Here is a 19,217-nt window from a genome sequence, read left to right on the forward strand (position 1 = left end):
GATGCAACAAGGCAATCATAATGTGAGTCAATCCATGCACAGGGTGCAAACTTGCGGTGAGTATGATATGTCCAACGAGCATGACATGTGGGAGCACCATCAAAAAATATGGAGGTGTTGGTATACCAATGCTCGATGTTGTGGCAAGAGTGGAAGACCGAAGGTGCATCCAATAAGTCCGAGCGCTCCTCAATGTGAAGGTCCATAGAGACAATGTCCAATGTCGCTCCTCCATTCACGAGATGTATCATGTAGACAACAAGAAGGAAACAACAATGAAAGAGTGACCCATCCAATATGCAAACTTGAGGATGGCTCAAATGGAAGGAGTTCACCTTATGAATGTTCCCGAAGATGTTGGAGTTGCACATCATGTATGCCTTCACATAACCAATATGTCTCATGACGGTAATGCCTTGTGAATCCTTCAAATTGAAAGGACATGACAGACACTCAGAAAAACAAATGAGGTTAGCGGAAATGCAAAACCTATCATTCGTGTGGTAAGATACCCAACAAGTGTATGCATCATGCTCATCATAAGAAAGGACAAGGGAATTTGGCATGGTATGTAAGCATATGATGCGATAACAATCAAATAAAAGAGGCTTAATCAAACAAGCATGCATCACAAGTATAGTGTCCAAGTCTCCAAGATCAATAAGCATAGCAAGTTGGCACTCAATACAAGGTGATATGAGAGATGTAACTAATGGAGACAAGAGACAATGATCATGAAAAATCAAGTGAGAGGCATGAGCATATATGTCATTAACCCAAGAAAGCAAGTAATAGTGGAACATGGGTGATGCAACATAGCAAGCAATCATAGTGGTCAAGTCAAGCAAGCTAGTAGTGCGAAGATGAAACATACTAGGAGGAATCATGGCAAGCATGTCATTGGTGCCAATAGTGTGCAAGAATAATTCACATGACATAGCACAAGCATGAAAGCAAGCTATGAGAAAAATATCATCAATGTCTTGGCGAGAGGCCATATGTAAATAGCAATTGGGTATCATGACTCTCCCAACACAACAAGCATTAATAGCATGGGGCACATGATAAACATGGCAATAGCAACAAGGATCTCCACCAAGCATGCAAATACACATAGGAGTATCATAATGGTTGATAGAGGCAAAGGTGTCCCGTCTTTCGATGAGATGATGGATTTCGCTTTGGTGGAAGTTGACTTTGACGATCCGACTACGAACGTGCGAGGACGTCGCGCCTTAGCAATCGCTAAACCAACTCCGAGAGGTTATTGACCACGCCGGAGCACGATCAACCTGACCACGAGGGTCTGTTTCCTGCGAGCAAACGAAGAACAAGCAAAGAAACTGAGATTGCAATCTGGATATTGCGAATATAAGATGAAAGCTTTATTGATCAAGGTGGGGTTCTGTGACGCCTTTGTCTGGTCGTTGAACACAAACGAAGTACGCGAAGTTGCAGCTATGGCGAACTTTAATCTAAACAAAAACCCCAAAGTCTAAACGATGCCCTAAGGGCTGTATATATGGAGGAAGAGGGGGGAATTTCGTGGCCCTTGGTGGAGGGGTCCGAAATCAACCCTATCTCTTGTTTCCCCACACATACGGACTCTAAAAATAGCCTATACTTATGTATTTCGAAATTACATGGGCCTGGCCCAATAATAAGGTGACGCAGCACCTAAAATAGCCTCGGGACGAAATTTATGAAGTGGCATCTTGTATATTTCGTCCAAGGCTTCATGCACCCATTATGGTGGCTTCAAAGTCCTGAAATCATCACTTGTAACTCCGTTCTTGTTCCCCTTGCGCATGCCATCATCTCCATGCTTGTTCTTGCTCCAATGTTCATCCTTCTCCAAGCTAGGCCCTTCATTTGTAAGCAAAACAAATGTATCCAATTTAGGCAGCATCATATTCTCATGAACATTAGAATCATTACCAAGAAACGAAAGTACCTGGTAATTTAGTTGGCGTGCACGATGATAGAGGCAAAGGTGTCCCGTCTTTCGATGAGATGGTGGATTTCGCTTTGGTGGAAGTCGACTTTGACGATCCGACTACGAACGTGCGAGGACGTCGCGCCTTAGCAATCGCTAAACCAACTCCGAGAGGTTATTGACCACGCCGGAGCACGATCAACCTGACCACGAGGGTCTGTTTCCTGCGAGCAAACGAAGAACAAGCAAGAAACTAAGATTGCAATCTGGATATTGCGAATATAAGATGAAAGCTTTATTGATCAAGGTGGGGTTCTGTGACGCCTTTGTCTGGTCGTTGAACACAAACGAAGTACGCGAAGTTGCAGCTATGGCGAACTTTTAATCTAAACAAAACCCAAAGTCTAAACGATGCCCTAAGGGCTGTATATATGGAGGAAGAGGGTGGAATTTCGTGGCCCTTGGTGGAGGGGTCCGAAATCAACCCTATCTCTTGTTTCCCCACACATACGGACTCTAAAAATAGCCTATACTTATGTATTTCGAAATTACATGGGCCTGGCCCAATAATAAGGTGACGCAGCACCTAAAATAGCCTCGGGACGAAATTTATGAAGTGGCATCTTGTATATTTCGTCCAAGGCTTCATGCACCCATTATGGTGGCTTCAAAGTCCTGAAATCATCACTTGTAACTCCGTTCTTGTTCCCCTTGCGCATGCCATCATCTCCATGCTTGTTCTTGCTCCAATGTTCATCCTTCTCCAAGCTAGGCCCTTCATTTGTACGCAAAACAAATGTATCCAATTTAGGCAGCATCATATTCTCATGAACATTAGAATCATTACCAAGAAACGAAAGTACCTGGTAATTTAGTTGGCGTGCACGAGCTCTAGTAATTGGTCCAGTATGTATAGCAGCAGGGGCTGTGGGTGTAACAATTGTATTGATGTCCTCATCATCCTCCCCTTCTTGAAATGAAGTCGTCCTCGACGGAAGTTCATCTTCCTCACCCAAATAAGGCTTCAAATCTGCAATGTTAAAAGTGGGACTAACCCCAAAATCTGCAGGCAGCTCAAGTTTATATGCATTATCATTTATTTTCTCTAACACCTTAAAGGGACCATCAGCACGTGGCATTAACTTTGATTTGCGCAAATCAGGAAATCTATCCTTACACAAATGTAACCAAACAAGATCTCCAGGTGCAAACACAACATGTTTTCTACCCTTATCTCCAGCAAGTTTATATTTAGCATTCATACGCTCAATGTTTTCCTTAGTTAACTTATGCATTTTTAAAATCAATTCAGCACGTTGTTTAGCATCAAAATTAACCTTCTCCGAAGATGGAAGAGGCAACAAATCAATAGGTGCACGAGGTAGGAAAGCATACACAACTTCAAAAGGGCACATCTTAGTAGTAGAATGCAATTAACGATTATAAGCAAATTCGATATGAGGCAAGCATTCCTCCCACATTTTCTTATTATTCTTCAAAACAGCCCTAAGCATAGTAGACAAAGTTCTATTGACTACTTCAGTTTGTCCATCAGTTTGGGGGTGACAAGTAGTACTAAAAAGCAGTTTAGTCCCCAACTTAGCCCATAAACATCTCCAAAAGTGGATAAGAAATTTAGTATCACGATCTGAAACAATAGTATTTGGCACACCATGCAAGCGAATAATTTCACGAAAGAACAAATCAGCAACATTAACAGCATCATCGCTTTTATGACATGGTATAAAGTGTGCCATTTTCGAGAATCTATCCACGACAACAAATATGCTATCCCTCCCCTTCTTTGTTCGAGGTAAACCTAAAACAAATTCCATAGATATATCCTCCCAAGGAACACTAGGTACAGGCAAAGGCATATATAAACCATGAGGATTGAGTCGTGACTTAGCTTTTTGACATGTAGTGCAGCGAGCAATAAAACGCTCAACATCCCGTCTCATCTTTGGCCAAAAGAAATGTGTAGCAAGTACGTCCTCCGTCTCCTTCACGACAAAGTGTCCCATTAATCCTCCTCCATGCGCCTCCTGCAACAACAAAAGACGAACGGAGCTAGCTGGAATGCATAGCTTGTTAGCACGAAACACAAATCCATCATTAACAACAAACTTGTTCCACATTCTTCCTTCTTTACAATTCTGCATTACATCTTTAAAATCAGCATCATGCACATATTGATCTTTGATGGTCTCCAAACCAAATATTTTGAAGTCAAGTTGTGAAAGCATAGTATAGCGACGAGACAATGCATTAGCAATAACATTTTCTTTTCCCTTCTTGTGTTTAATGACATAAGGGAAAGTCTCAATGAATTCAACCCATTTAGCATGTCTACGATTCAGTTTAGCTTGACTTTTAATATGTTTCAAAGATTCATGATCAGAATGTATAACAAATTCTTTGGGCCATAAATAATGTTGCCATGTTTCTAAAGTCCGAACAAGAGCATATAATTCTTTATCATAAGTAGAATAATTCAGACTAGGCCCACTCAATTTTTCAGAAAAGTATGCAATAGGTTTGCCATCTTGTAATAACACACCTCCTAATCCAATTCTAGTAGCATCACATTCAAGCTCAAAAGTCTTATTAAAATCAGGAAGTTGGAGTAAAGGATCATGTGTCAACTTATCTTTCAATACCGTGAAGGCTTCTTCCTGTGCGGTACCCCAAAGAAAAGGCACATCTTTCTTTGTAAGCTCATTGAGAGGTGCAGCAATGGTGCTGAAATCTCTCACGAAACGCCTATAGAATCCAGCGAGGCCAAGAAAACTCCTCACTTGTGTGACCGTTTTGGGCTGCGGCCAACTCTCAATAACTTCAATCTTGGCTTTATCAACTTCAATTCCCTGTGGAGTAACAACATAGCCAAGAAAAGATACTCGGTCGGTGCAAAAGGTGCACTTCCCAAGGTTACCAAACAAACGTGCATCACGTAGAGCAATAAAAATAGCACGTAAATGTTCCAAATGGTCTTCCAAAGATCTGCTATAAATCAATATGTCATCAAAGTAAACTACCACAAATCGTCCAATGAAAGCACGTAAAACTTCGTTCATTAATCTCATGAAAGTACTAGGTGCATTAGTTAACCCAAAAGGCATGACTAACCACTCATATAATCCAAACTTAGTTTTGAAAGCTGTTTTCCATTCATCTCCCAATTTCATACGAATTTGATGGTAGCCACTACGCAAATCAACTTTGGAGAATATTGTAGAGCCACTCAATTCATCAAGCATATCATCTAGCCTAGGAATAGGATGACGATAACGAATAGTAATATTATTAATGCCTCTACAATCAACACACATACGTGATGTACCATCCTTTTTCGGCACTAGAATAATAGGAACAGCACAAGGACTAAGGGATTCGCGTATATAACCTTTGTCGAGAAGCTCTTGTACTTGACGCATAATCTCCTTCGTCTCCTCTGGATTGGTACGGTATGGCGCACGGTTTGGCAGTGAAGCACCGGGAATTAAGTCAATCTGATGCTCAATCCCTCGAATAGGCGGTAATCCCGGTGGCACGTCTTGTGGAAAAACGTCAGCGAACTCCTGCGAAATGTTAGTGACAGCAAGAGGCAAAGAGGAAGGCACGTCCTCGAATGAAAATAATGCCTCTTTGCACACAAAAGCATAGCAAACAGATTTGCTAAAATCTAGCTCATCAATATCAGATTTGGTGGCAAATAAACATGCACTTTTCAATTTAATTTCAGAAGCAACACTAGATGGTTTATTATTAGGCTTCATTTGTTGCTCAAATTCTTTTGCCACAATCTGATTTTCACTCTTATTCTTCTCCTGTTTTGCTTTATTAGCTCTATTAATATCATCTTTCAAAATGGAATCAGGAGTCATAGGAAGCAAAGTAATATTTTTATCCTTATGAACAAGAGTATAGTGATGGTTTCTACCATGGTGTACAGAATTTTTATCAAATTGCCATGGTCTACCAAGTAATAAGGAACATGCTTGCATAGGTACCACATCACAATCAACATAATCAGCATATGTAGAGATACTAAAATGCACACGAACAGTACGTGTTACCTTAACCTTGCCGATGTTGTTGAACCATTGGATGTAGTAAGGATGTGGATGTGGTCTTGTGGTGAGAGAAAGCTTCTCCACCATCTCCATCCTAGCCAAGTTGTTGCAGCTCCCTCCGTCTATTATGACGCGCACAGAACATTCCTTCACAACTCCCTTGGTATGGAACAAATTGTGCCTCTGATTTTGCTCAGCTTGTGTGACCTGCACACTCGAAACATGTTGAGCAACTAAACATTCATACCTGTCAGCGTTTTCAGGAGCCATGTATTGCGTCTCATGATCAGAATCATCTCCACCATGTTCTTCACGTGTAATAAGAGCCAATGTCTCCTCATCATAGTCACTAGCGGACTCATATCCACCATCCGCGGTAGCAATCATCACACGCGGAGATTTGCATTCTCTCGCATAATGACCTCCTCCCTTACAACGACGACAAATAATATCACTTGTGTGCCCTGTTGATGCCCTGGAAGAAGAAGAACTCTGTGCAGGCCCGGCAGGTGCGCTCTTGGCAGATAATGGTGGTTGTTCCTGTTTTCTTGTATCACGGCTGTAGGAGGCACCTGATTGAGGTGCTGGTGCAGTTGAAGTAGAAGATGCACACGGCGTCCATGAGGAAGGTCGGCCTGCAGAAAAGTTAGTTCGCGCCAATGCTTGTCGATCCTGCACTTCACGTTCAGCTTTACAAGCAAGATGGAATAAACGAGTGATATTAGTATACTCCTTATAGTCTAGAATGGTCTGAATCTCTCTATTTAATCCACCCAGAAAACGTGCAAGCATAGCTTCATTCTCCTCAACAATACCACATCGAATCATGCCAGTTTGTAATTCCTGATAATATTCTTCTACAGAATTTGTTCCTTGTCTTAAACGCTGCAATTTTTGAAGCAATTCACGTTGATAATATGGTGGAACCCAACGCGTACGCATAGCGGTTTTCAAAGCAGCCCAAGTAGTTGGAATAGGATATAATCTACAATGTTCAGACCACCAGACACATGCAAAACTAGTGAAAGCACAAACAGCAGCAGCAACCCGTCTCTCCTCGGGATATTGTAAACATGTAAAACGTTGTTCAGTTTCTAACTCCCAAGTAAGATATATATCAGGAACGTATCTACCCTCAAATGGTGGAATATTCAATTTCAGTTTAGGAATATGGACATCATCTCGTACCTGAGGTGGTGGTGCAGGCCTACCATTACGAATATATACCTGAGGTCGACCTGGTGGTGGTGGTGCTGGTGGCTGCACGTAGTTCGGATTTTGATCAACCTCATCCTCATAATCTCCCACATAATCATCATCCTCCTGGGTACCAGCAGCAGCAGTAGCAGGAGCCAAAGAAGCACCAACAGCAGTAGCAGCGGCACCAGAATTTTATCCTGGCTCAATAGGAACATGTTGTGCTCGTCCATACTGATTCGGAAGGGGGCGTAGTTGTTGTTGTTGCAGAGGTGCGACAGGTGCAGCCGGTGGTGGAAGACGCGCAAGCAGTTCATTAAATCTGTTATCGAGCTTTGTTTCGAACGTCTTCTCAAGGCCAGTAATCTTCTCCATGGCCTCTTCAAAATTGTTCAGCACATCTTGCACCTGTTCAGTCATCATTTGCTGAAACTTATCATGAAGCTCCTTGTTCGATAAGTTCTCCCAGTCAATCTCGTCGGCTTGTGATCCTGGCATGGTTAGCAGCAATAGAAACACACAAGAATATGATCCTACAGACTACTAAGAAGTTGTGGTGGTGTATCACAAACCCGTCAAGCAAACCTCAAATTCTTACCAGTTCTTACCCAGCAGCAGGTGGTGATCGGCAACCGTTGTAGTCAAAACTTCTCAAAGCTTGGATAGAGCGATTACCAGGGAGAGTCAAACGCACGACGTAGATGTATGTGGAGCTGGGAAGGCTTATAATATGGTAGGGGTAAGCAATAATCAATTCAGAGATGCAAAGTTGAATAAACGCTCAACGACGGTACTGTGCTGGTCCTAGGCTAGACTATGCTAGAGACGCGAGCCTAGAACACTAACAAAATCACGGCGCTGCACGTAAACAAGGGAAAAGCACACTCTGGAATTTTTTTTCGCTCTTTTTTTTGCGCTGCTTTTTTTTCGCTGCTCTTTTTTTTTGCGAAAAACCACTATAATGGCGAGTGTCTCAAAACTCTTCCCAGGTCAAACTGACAGGATGGGCACGAAATATTTTTGACCAATCTTTTTTTCGACTGCCCGGACCCAAAAACTGGAAACGGGTCAAAAAAAAACTTTCTATAACGGCGACTGTCTCAATACGCTTAGAAACACCAAAAAATAGGATAGCCAGAAAATTTTTCGACAAGTGCGTTTTCGGAAAATTTTGGGCCTAAACGGAGGGTGGTTTCCGGACTCTTTTTTTTTTGGAAACCAACCTCTTCTACGGACGACAAAAGATTGCTGGAATCCGAAACCTACTCAGACAAGGAAACACGAATCGGAAATTAGATGGATCCCGAAAACAAACCTAATATGCAAGGAACTCGGATTGGTGGTGGATATATGGTGGTGGTATATGGCAGCGGTGGTGGTAGCGGTGGTAGTATATGGATATGGATCGGGGGTGGTATATGGACACAGATTGGTGGTGGTATATGGATACGGATTCGGAGCGGTGGTGGTAGATGGCAGGGGCGATGATGATGGTGCGGCGGCGGCGTGACAACTTATGACCAGAACTCGAAACTCTAAAAGACTAGACTCTAAGACCAGCAACTAGACACGACGATGCAACCGCAAATTCAACAAAGCAAAACCCTAAAAAGACTATGCAAAGGCTCAGATTGGTTCGGATATGATGAACTAACCCTAATTTTTTTTTGTGGCTTTTTCGTGGACTGTAGGTATGAAGAACAGACTCGATCTAAACTATGAAAAACTGTAAAATCTCACCGAGCAACCTGAAAACTGATACCACTTGATAGAGGCAAAGGTGTCCCGTCTTTCGATGAGATGATGGATTTCGCTTTGGTGGAAGTCAACTTTGACGATCCGACTATGAACGTGCGAGGACGTCGCGCCTTAGCAATCGCTAAACCAACTCCGAGAGGTTATTGACCACACCGGAGCACGATCAACCTGACCACGAGGGTCTGTTTCCTGTGAGCAAACGAAGAACAAGCAAAGAAACTGAGATTGCAATCTGGATATTGCGAATATAAGATGAAAGCTTTATTGATCAAGGTGGGGTTCTGTGACGCCTTTGTCTGGTCGTTGAACACAAACGAAGTACGCATTGCAGCTATGGCGAACTTTAATCTAAACAAAACCCCCAAAGTCTAAACGATGCCCTAAGGGCTGTATATATGGAGGAAGAGGGGGGGGAATTTCGTGGCCCTTGGTGGAGGGGTCCGAAATAAACCCTATCTCTTGTTTCCCCACACATACGGACTCTAAAAATAGCCTATACTTATGTATTTCGAAATTACATGGGCCTGGCCCAATAATAAGGTGACGCAGCACCTAAAATAGCCTCGGGACGAAATTTATGAAGTGGCATCTTGTATATTTCGTCCAAGGCTTCATGCACCCATTATGGTGGCTTCAAAGTCCTGAAATCATCACTTGTAACTCCGTTCTTGTTCCCCTTGCGCATGCCATCATCTCCATGCTTGTTCTTGCTCCAATGTTCATCCTTCTCCAAGCTAGGCCCTTCATTTGTAAGCAAAACAAATGTATCCAATTTAGGCAGCATCATATTCTCATGAACATTAGAATCATTACCAAGAAACGAAAGTACCTGGTAATTTAGTTGGCGTGCACGAGCTCTAGTAATTGGTCCAGTATGTATAGCAGCAGGGGCTGTGGGTGTAACAATTGTATTGATGTCCTCATCAATGGTGAATCATGGGTAGATGCAAACAAGGGTCACAATTGTATGGCAAAGGTATAGAAGCAAGGATAACATGCAAAGTGAACACGATAGTATGGGTATAAGGTGACAAGTGGTAAATAGCCCATAGCCATGTGAGAGCCAAGTAGAAAAGATGTGCGTAGTCCTTGCGCGAAGGGAGCGGTGGTAAGGATAGTCCATGGGATCCCAAAGCATCGTTGCTCTCAAGAGCTCGTTTCGTCAACTCTTGGGATTGAGAGGTTGACGAGTATACATGAGTACCTACACAAAACAAAGACAAAGGGAAAATTGTATGTACGTGGTAGATGTACAGATCATCCATCATGATGCGCACGTGCGTGTGTTTGTTAGCACAAAATATCCAACGCTCAAATAAATGAGATGCGTGATACGGAAACATGTCATCCATCATGATAGGTTTGTTATTATGTATAGCATAATGGAGACTCAAATTGTGTAATGTATCACGAGAAATATCTAGATCATTGTTATTCATGGAATGCATATGGTGTACACTATCATGGCAATCATGCAAAGTATGAAATGCATCAAGATCTCCTAATATGTATGAGGAAACTATGGGGGTCTCCTCATGAGCAAGAGTAGAAACATCACGTGGAGAATATTGACAACATCCAAAATAATGCATATTCGGAACAATGTGATCATGTCATGGCATAGTAGATGAATTGCGCAAATCGTGTAAAGGAAGCATGGCAATATCATCACATGAAAAACAAAAGCCAATGACCATCATCTCGTCATCTATGCCTTGAGTGCAAATAGGATTGATTTTAATGGGGCATGCATAGTTACTATGTTGAGATTGTAATGATGCAATATGGGAGATCTCACTCATAGCATATGACAAGTTCAATGGGTTGTCAAACATGATGTGAACAAAAGAATTTTGACATGATATCCTATGGAGCATAGCATCACAACTAGGCAACTCAACATGCTCATCATCATATTCATCATAAATAGGTAAGTCAAGGCATGAAGAAGTCTCACTAGCATGAAGCATGGGAATAGGTGGGTCAACATCATGGGAGCAATCGATGTCAAGAGAGTACACTAGTGGGACAAGAGAAGCACCATCACCTATGTTACCGTTGGAGCGTCGCTCATGTGTTGTAGGTGAGGTGTTGAAGATCGTCTCGTTGTCATCTTCATCTTGATGGAACCACGTGGGGGGTGCATCATCGTCCACCATGGCCATCGGTTTTCCCATTGGAGGGATGGACTCGTCGAGGATAGGCATGTTGTCATGTAGGAGACCTAGAACCAAAGAAGAAAACACACTAGGAGTAGAGGTTAAGTCGTTAGAAATCATAATGGCCTCACATGTCGTGTCAACTACCTCACTCACTACGTGTTGTGGCACACTCACTCCCTCAAGGATGCTCTCACTAGTCACTCAAATGGCGCTCAACCTCACATAGGATGTGTGGCATGCTCTCATGTGTGGGGCTAGTGGTGGTCACACTCATCCTCTCATAGGAAATGCTCTCAATGTCACGTATGGTGGAGTCACTCGTGTCACTCATGTGGTGGTGGCTCTCCTCACATGGCACTTGGGGCATCACGACATATGTGGGTGTCGGAGAGGTGTAGGTGCAAATGTCTCCATGCGCGGTCGTGTAGCTTGACTTGGAGTATGAGTCCGATATGAGTGTCGTCTTCATGTTGTTGAAGAGGTTCGCGCGCGTCGCCGTAGTCGAAGGAGATGGCCCTTGCTCGACCGTCTTGTCACCGTCTTGGTGTGGGAGGCCCATATGATGTGGCACCTCATAGCTCGTCTCCATGACCGAAGGGAGTTTCCCGTGCTCGGCCATCTTCCTTGAGGGGATTCCGAAGATGGAAGTGTCGCACTCGCTCGTAGGTGGTCGCCTTGGACTTGAAGAAGTCGTTGTAGGCGTACTCATGGGAAGTAGGCGAAGATGCCGTATGTCCAAAGGCGAAGATGCCTTGATAGCACTTGGCGAAGATGCCGAAGTGGTTGTTGTAGTTATAGCACCGTCTTGGTGGTGTTCGTCTCGCGGTCTTCTTTTGTGCTCTTGAAGCTTGGACTTGGCGTGAAGTAGGGCTTGTTGGGACTTGTGCATTTGCGCTTGTGGAGCATCTTCATGATGATGATGTCGTTGTCGCGCTTGAGCTCGTAGTAGATGTCGTTCATCGTCGTCGTGCACATGTTGCTTGGAGGTGACTTGCCCTTCATGACGATGTTGATCACGAACGTGATGGTGGTCGCCATGTAGATGTGGACGAGGACGATTTGCACTTCCATCTCTTTCGCGCTCCGAAGACTTGTGTCTTGAATGTCGCCACCTTGAAGATGACGAAGGGGAAGAAGACTTGATCAAGGCTCTAATCTCCTCCATCCTTGCATCTTGCTCCTCTTTATGTGCGGAAAGCTTCTTGTCGATGTAGTCCCTTTTTCTTGCTTCGGAGTGATGAATGTCGATGGAGATGTTCTCGATGCACTCTCGCAATCTTGATTGTGCGTCTTGTATTTGTCGTTGTAGATCGAAGATGGACGCTTTGGTGATGTAGTTTTTCACGCCGTCGTTGTTGTCGTAGACCGGAGATGAAATGCCTTGCCTATCCATCACAAGACTCGAGCAAATATGAGTGGGAGAAAGAGAAGAACTTATACCAATGTACCTTGACCTTTGTTGATAATGAATCAAGTTCACTCAAATGCGGACAATGAAATAGCACTATTGGTACCAATCCATGTCGGTTCTCACACCTTCACAAGTAAAGCTTATAGTGGAGCTCGGTGAGGATAGTGCAACAAAAATTTAATGCAAAATGTTAGCAAGAGTCAGTAATGTTGAAAGAGATTCACAAATTCCCAAGTGAAACAAATGGACCAATAGCAATATGGATGGCACACGGAAACGCACACACGGATAGATAAAATGGGGTCGTGCAACCAAGGAATGAGCATAAAATGTGGAATTCACAGAAAACGCTCGTGTTGCACAACTCAAGAGAGACGCTAGCACGATTGCTCAATAGGCGGATATGACACTTGTGCACAACCTATAAGATGCAAAATGTAGCAACTTTTATCCCAAGTATGCTATGTATGTATGGTTCCCGGTGTTTCTCTCAAGATGATCCAAGATGATCGGATATGACAATCTTATATGCAATGTGGTATGATGCTATGACACTTGCTTACAAGCTTATTTTCTCTCTTTCTTTTGCTTAAAAGCTTTTTTTCTTTTTTTTGTATGGCCACTTTGCACAATGCACAAACCAAGATAGCAATTGTGTATATGCGGGAACCAACTTGTGACACAAGATATGATACCAATATAAGCACCACGATGATATGGTATGTATTCTATGGGAAGTATGATCACTAATGTGCACAAGTAACCTTGCCGGCAATACTCAAATGGCTAGTCTCGTTAGGTAAGTAATGCAAAAGTAAGTTTAGGGGTTAACAATGCAATGGCAAGGGGAATATACAATGGAGGGATACCACGATACCAAGATGATATGGAGGTTACTGTCCGGTGATGATGAGTAGCGGTGTTCTTGATGTAGATACCAAGATGATGGAGACTCGTCCCTAAGTAGCTGAAACACCTTAGGAGACGGAAAAACCGCGAACTCAAAATCTCAAATGTGAAATGTCAAAATGATGGTAGCGGAGAGCGGTGGTGGTGTGCACATGGCAATGCGGAGGTGGGATGACGGGCGATACACATGTCAAAGTTGAAGTTGCCGTCCCTAAGTAGCTTAATCACCTTAGGAGACACAAGCCACAACTCGAAAAAGCTCAAACAACAATTGGGTTAAATTGGGTTGTCGGAAGTGTATGGTGGGCAAGCCTATGCGGAAGGTATGGTGGTGGTTGATGAAGAAGCAATCGGCCCAAAGTAGCTGAAACACCTTAGGAGACTCAACTCACTACTCAAATAACCTCAAATGCTATGGGGAACAAAATGGGTTAGGTTGCGGAAGTCGGTGGTGGCTGTGCGGATGATATGGTGGAGGGCCTAGGCAAACTTGCCAAATTTTGGAAAACTTGATGGAGTCAAATGGTGTTGGTGGTATTTTTGTGGGATGGGGGATGTCAATAGCTTCAAAACAAGCTAAAGAACGTCAAAATCGGACTCCGGATGAATTAGTTATGGCCGAAATGGTGAAACGGGAAAAAGCTGAAATCCCAGGGTCCGGACATCCGGGGCTCGGGCCGGATTTCCGGGACCTGATGTCCAGAAACTTGTGCGAAAATGCGCTCCAGGAGCCGGATGTCCGGGCTAATGGGCGGATGTCCGGGCTGGCCGGATGTCCGGGGGTCGGGCCGGATGTCCGGGCTCCAGATCCGAGGATGAACTCGAGGAACTCGATTTTGGGGCGGAAATTGATGATTTTGGGGGCAAAATTGGAGAGATTTCGTGGATGAAAGGTGGGGAAACTTGGGGAGATGCTAGATCCACTCGAAACCAAGCAAATCCATGGATCAAAATCAACAAAACATCATCAAACCAACAAATCACAAAAAATTTGGGGGCTATTTTTGGTGGGGATTTTTGGATTTAGGACGAAATCAACAAAATCAAGCTAGAAAAAGAGGGGTAGGGGCTCCAAAAACATGATCAACGTGGCTCATGATACCAAGATGATGTAGGGCGGATCCCTATGGGGCCGATCTTTCACGTTTGGAGTGGATCCTACGGGGAAACACGATGAACGAGCGGAAGAACACGAGGAAGAACAAAGGGGAAACACGGGGAAAACGAGAGAGAATCACTAAACCGACAAGGAATCAATCACACAAGTGCTAGATCACCGAAGACAAAGAGTAACACATGATCCACAATCAACAAAGGTAAGGATACAAAGGTAGCCGTTCTTCTCCGAGAGGAGGTCTTGAATCCACGAGGGGATCTTCCCGTAAAGGGGTCTTGAATCCAAGTGGATCTTCTCCGAAGAGGCCGCGGTCTCTCACGAGGAGGATATCCGATGGATGAGCGAGGCTCTAGCTCACAAATGAGCTAAATCAACGCTAACCCCAACTAGGAGGAGGTGGGGGGTATATATAGTCTAAGGGGCGAAGGGGTACATGGGATTCGGCCCAGATGCGCTACACGCAGGCAGGGGGGTGGATGTCCGGGCGTCAGGCCGGATGTCCGGGCCTTCCTGAGATGCCGGATGTCCGGGCTGGAGTGGCCGATTCTTCTGCTCTCTGGATAACGTGCGCCGGATTTCCGGGCAGGCACCGGTTGTCCGGCCCGTCCGGGGCACCGGATGTGCGAGGGTCGGCCGGATGTCCGGCCGCTGTAGTCGCCTGGCGTCCGTCTCTCTCTGGTCTTCTTCTGGATGGTGGCACCGGATGTCCGGGCTCCTGCCGGATGTCCGGTCACTGTAGCTGCTGGCACTTCTCCCTTCTCCTTCCTTTGCTTCCGCGCACGCTTGGCCTTGGTCCTTGGGTTCTCCATGGTCTCCTCGGGTGTACCTGAGTATGCACAAGGTCCGCGCTTGAAGTAGCAACCATGTATTACGCGAATGGAAAGGGGAAGCATTTAGAAACGAGTTCACCTTGTGTCCAATGACGCATAGTCGAGGTCTCCCGCCAACTGCTTCCCCAATGAACGCAAGTCCAAGCTTCTCCCTCGAGCCGACGGACCCTTCAAGGTACTAGCATGCTACAACAACAACGCTTACAAGATCGATCTCCCATGCGACAAGTACAACATGAGCGACATCTTCAATGTCTCCGATCTCTCCCCGTACCATGGTGATGAGGATTTCGATCCGAGGTCGGATCTTTCCCAAGGGAGGGGAGATGATGCGGAGCATCCTACGGTCATCCCCATGGACCTACCTTCGTCTCATCAAGAGCCAAGAGGACTGATGAGGACATCAATACCATTGTTACACCCACAGCCCCTACTGCTACATATACGGGACCAATTACTAGAGCTCGCGCACGCCTATTAAATTATCAGGTACTTTCGTTTCTTGGTAATGATTCTAATGTTCATGAGAATATGATGCTGCCTAAATTGGATACATTTGTTTTGCTTACAAATGAAGGGCCTAGCTTGGAGCAGGATGAACATTGGAGCAAGAACAAGCATGGAGATGATGGCATGCGCAAGGGGAACAAGAACGGAGTTACAAGTGATGATTTCAGGACTTTGAAGCCACCATAATGGGTGCATGAAGCCTTGGACGAAATATACAAGATGCCACTTCATAAATTTCGTCCCGAGGCTATTATAGGTGTTGCGTCACCTTTTTATTGGGCCAGGCCCATGTAATTTCGAAATACATAGGTATAGGCTATTTTTAGAGTCCGTATGTGTGGGGAAACAAGAGATAGGGTTGATTTCGGACCCCTCCACCAAGGGCCACGAAATTCCCCCTCTCTTCCTCCATATATACAGCCCTTAGGGCACCGTTTAGACTTTGGGTTTTGTTTAGATTAAAAGTTCGCCATAGCTGCAACTTCGCGTACTTCGTTTGTGTTCAACGACCAGACAAAGGCGTCACAGAACCCCACCTTGATCAATAAAGCTTTCATCTTATATTCGCAATATCCAGATTGCAATCTTAGTTTCTTGCTTGTTCTTCGTTTGCTCGCAGGAAACAGACCCTCGTGGTCAGGTTGATCGTGCTCCGGCGTGGTCAATAACCTCTCGGAGTTGGTTTAGCGATTGCTAAGGCGCGACGTCCTCGCACGTTCGTAGTCGGATCGTCAAAGTCGACTTGCACCAAAGCGAAATCCATCATCTCATCCAAAGACGGGACACCTTTGCCTCTATCAAGTGGTATCAGATTTCCAGGTTGCTCAGTGAGATTTTATAGTTTTTCGTAGTTTAGATCGAGTCTGCTCTCATACCTATAGTCCACGAAAAAGCCAAAAAAAAATTAGGGTTAGTTCATCCCATCCGAACCAATCTGAGCCTTGCATAATCTTTTCTGTATTTGCTTTGTTGAATTTGCGGTTGCACCGTCGTGTCCAGTTGCTGGTCTTAGCGTCTAGTCTTTTAGAGTTTCGAGTTCTGTTCACAGGTTGTCACGTCGCCGCTGCCATATATCACCACCGCATCATCATCGTCGCTGTTGCCATATACCACCACCACATATTCACCGGTAATCCGAATCCATATACGCCACCACATATCCGCCGCCATCACGCCAATCCGAGTTCACCTACAACATATATCCGCCACCTGTCCGTGTTCCACCAGATTCATCTTCGCCACCAGTCCGAGTTTCACCAGATTCATCTCCGCCACCAGTCCTAGTCCGAGTCCAGTAATTGTTGCATTGTTCTCGATTTCCAGATCAGGCGATACTCCGAGTCGTGACAGAGAAGGACTACCCAACTCTTGATAGAGGCAAAGGTGTCCCGTCTTTCGATGAGATGATGGATTTCACTTTGGTGGAAGTCGACTTTGACGATCCGACTACGAACGTGCGAGGACGTCGCGCCTTAGCAATCGCTAAACCAACTCTGAGAGGTTATTGACCACGCCGGAGCACGATCAACCTGACCACGAGGGTCTGTTTCCTGCGAGCAAACGAAGAACAAGCAAGAAACTAAGATTGCAATCTGGATATTGCGAATATAAGATGAAAGCTTTATTGATCAAGGTGGGGTTCTGTGACGCCTTTGTCTGGTCGTTGAACACAAACGAAGTACGCGAAGTTGCAGCTATGGCGAACTTTTAATCTAAACAAAACCCAAAGTCTAAACGGTGCCCTAAGGGCTGTATATATGGAGAAAGAGAGGGGGAATTTCGTGGCCCTTGGTGGAGGGGTCCGAAATCAACCCTATCTCTTGTTTCCCCACACATACGGACTCTAAAAATAGCCTATACCTATGTATTTCGAAATTACATGGGCCTGGCCCAATAAAAAGGTGACGCAACACCTATAATAGCCTCGGGACGAAATTTATGAAGTGGCATCTTGTATATTTCGTCCAAGGTTTCATGCACCCATTATGGTGGCTTCAAAGTCCTGAAATCATCACTTGTAACTCCGTTCTTGTTCCCCTTGCGCATGGCATCATCTCCATGCTTGTTCTTGCTCCAATGTTCATCCTGCTCCAAGCTAGGCCCTTCATTTGTAAGCAAAACAAATGTAACCAATTTAGGCAGCATCATATTCTCATGAACATTAGAATCATTACCAAGAAACGGAAGTACCTGATAATTTAATTGGCGTGCGCGAGCTCTAGTAATTGGTCCCGTATATGTAGCAGTAGGGGTTCTGGGTGTAACAATGGTATTGATGTCCTCATCACACTAGAAATCCGGCCTAAATCCCGGACATCCGGCACCGGTGTCCAGGGAGCACAGAAGCTTGCCCCGTCAGCCCGGATATCCGGCGTTTTCCCTGGATATCCGGCGCCTCCCGAAGCCACGGACATCCGGCACCTCCGAGCGGACATCCGGCGTCGCCCATCTAGTGAACAGAAGAGCCAACTCCACTGGCCCGGACATCTGGCCCCTCCAGCCTGGACATCCGGCACCTCGTGAGCGCCCGGACATCCGGCCCGTCGCCCGGACATCCGGCGCCCTCTGCCTGCGCGTAGCTCCTTTGGGCCGTGACCCATGTACCCCCTTCGCCCTTTGACTATATATACTCCCTCATCCCGTATGTTTTAGGGTTAGCATTGGTTTAGCTCATATATGTGTGAGAGCCTTGCTCATCCACTTGGATACTTCTCCTAGGAGTTCACGACCTCTTCGGAGAAGATCCCCCAAGCGGATTCAAGACCCCTTTCTAGGGAAGATCATCAAGACCTCCTCGCGGAGAAGAACGGTTACTTTGTATCCTTACCTTTGTTGATTTTGAATCATGTGTTACTCTTTTTGTTCGGTGATCTAGCACTTGTGTGATTGATTCCTTGTCGGTTTAGTGATTCTCTCTCATTTTCCCCGTGTTTCCCCTTTGTGCTTCCGCGTGTTCTTCGTGATTCCCCGTAGGATCCACTCCAAACGTGAAAGATCGTCACCATAGGGTTCCGCTCTACATCATCTTGGTATCATGAGCCACGTTGATCACGTTTTTTGAGCCCCTACCCCGTGTTTTCCAGCTTGATTTTGTTGTTTTCGTCCTAAATCCGAAAATCCCCACCAAAAATAGCCCCAATTTTTTTTGTGATTTGTTGGTGTGATGAATTTTTGTTGGATTTGATCCATGGATCTTCTTTGCTTTGAGTTGATCTAGCTTTTCCCCATCTCTCCCGCGATTTCCATCCACCAATTTGTCCGAATTTCGCCCCGGAGTTGCAAATTTTACCGAGGAGTTCATCTTGTTCGTC

The sequence above is a fragment of the Triticum dicoccoides genome, chromosome 3B (assembly GCF_002162155.2).
Source record: "Triticum dicoccoides isolate Atlit2015 ecotype Zavitan chromosome 3B, WEW_v2.0, whole genome shotgun sequence".
Taxonomy (NCBI): domain Eukaryota; kingdom Viridiplantae; phylum Streptophyta; class Magnoliopsida; order Poales; family Poaceae; genus Triticum; species Triticum dicoccoides.